This window comes from Echinops telfairi, unplaced genomic scaffold (assembly GCF_000313985.2).
Source record: "Echinops telfairi isolate 266 unplaced genomic scaffold, ASM31398v2 ScPeMD7_7469;HRSCAF=8507_1, whole genome shotgun sequence".
Classification (NCBI taxonomy): domain Eukaryota; kingdom Metazoa; phylum Chordata; class Mammalia; order Afrosoricida; family Tenrecidae; genus Echinops; species Echinops telfairi.
Genome location: NW_022111373.1, coordinates 11,786,491 through 11,788,610, shown reverse-complemented (window position 1 = coordinate 11,788,610; position 2,120 = coordinate 11,786,491).

Here is a 2,120-nt window from a genome sequence, read left to right as displayed (position 1 = left end):
GTGCATTCTTTCCAAAAATCAGGACTTTTTTAAAATGCCAAAAATCGGGACTGTCCCGCCAAAAGCGGGACGTCTGGTCACTATTGGGGCCCTCTTTGATCACCTCTGCTTACCCAAGAGGGAGGAGAATCCATCTCCAAATCAGCTCATCGATTATTCTTATGAAATAGAGGTCAGACGTGCCTCCAGCCACCAAGTTCCTTGACCCTATTCGTCTCCCATAGTTTGGACATGTTGTCAGGAGAGGTCAGTCCCTGGAGAAGGACAATGGTTGGTCAAGTGAAGGGGCAGGAAGAAACGGAAGGCCCTCGGTGACACGGACTGACCCAATGGCTTCACCAATGGGTTCAAGTAAAGAAACAGTGGTGAGGTGTGTCCTTCTGATGTGCCTAGAGTCACTATGAGTCGGAGCCAGCCTGATGGCACCTGACAACCATACAAACATTCTGAGACCAACCTTCCCTCCCACAGCACTCTGTTTCTCGGCTGGGTTCAATGATTAGCCCCATTTGGGAGTGGGTTGATTTTCCTATGTTACTGAGGAAGAATTGGTGTAGGGTGCATTTTGAACCGACCTCTTTTGAGTTGTGCATGAGATTAAACAAGTGAGCAGAAGAGGGATGAGGTCAAATAGATGCCAAGACACATGGTGATCTACAAGGAACCAAGAAGCCGAGTCTGAGACAAGGACTTCCCTACAGAGCCAGGGGAAAGAGAGCGCCTCCTAGAGCCAGCATTCTAAAGTCAGACTTCTAGTTTCTTAAACTGAGATGAGACATCTCTGTTCACTAACGCCAGCTAGTTGTGTTATAGGAGTATTAGGTAACTAAAAACCAGAGCCAACTCTGACTCATCCCGACTGTACAGGACAGGGTAGGACTGCCCCTGTGGGTTTCTGAGACTGTGACTACAGGAGGGGTTTCTACCACAGAGCGGCCGGGGGTTTCAACTGCTGACCTTGTCGTTAGAAGCCCAACGAAGACACTTCTTAACCCTACTCTCTGTGGCGTGGTGATTTCCTACTGATTGGAGTGTACTTGACACATTTTCATATGGGAGTTTACCTAGTATCTCTGTCATGTTGGGTCCTCTGAAAGCTGTGTGGTGGTAGTTTCTCATATGTTATGTTCACCACTTGGTGGGCCTGCAACTTAATGTTTTGCCCTTGGAGACAATTTTACTTTTTTTTTTTGGATAATGACTTTTCGTCCACGTCATCTGTCTTTTCTTTCTAGAGCTCCTTATAGCTGGGTATTACACTCCTGGCACAGTCCTTTAATTTTCTTTGTCTTTGTTTCATATTCTGAGGGGTTTCTTCTTTATCTTCTGGCGGTTTTCATTGATTTTTGAAATTTAGGCAATCATGTTTTTCATTGCTCAGTGCTTTTTCTTGCTCTATTGCTTTTTAATAGCACCACATTCTCTGATAGTGCAGTAATTCTCAACTTGATGATGGTAATTAGAACTTTCTAATTGTTCAAGTGTTCCTCGGAACCCCTTGCTTCCCATTGTGTCATATTTTTTTCTATTTAGTTTGTGATCACTCCCTGTCTAGACTTTATTTTTAAAATGCTTTTTTAAAGGGTTTGGTATCATTTAAGAGCACAGGATTGTGTGTGTGTGTGTGTGTGTACTAGTCAGCTGGCTGGTGTTTTAGTGGACTGTCTGCATGTGAGAGCCATGTTGTTAGGTACCGTCCAGCCATCTCTGACTCACAGGATCCCGTGAGCAACAGAACATTGCCATCATCACAATCGTTATTGATTGGCCCATTGGTGCAGCCCTTGTGCCAATCCATCTCACCAAGGGCCTTCCTCTCTGTCGGTGATGACCCTCTGCTTTACCAAGCATGGCGTTCCTTTCCAGGGACCGGCCTCTCCTGAGACCATACGTAACACCCATGGGATGGAATCTTGGATAGACTGGGATGAAATCTTGGAGAGATAAAACCCATGGGACGAAATCCTCCCTTGTAAGAAGCCTGCTGACTGTTCTTCCTCCGAGACAGATTAGCTTGTTCTGGAAGTCTGAAGTACCTTTGATAGTTTTTGTCACCACCATCATTCAAATGTGTCAACCTCCGTTGGCCGCCTTCCTTTTAAAAGAACGGGCAGCTGTCC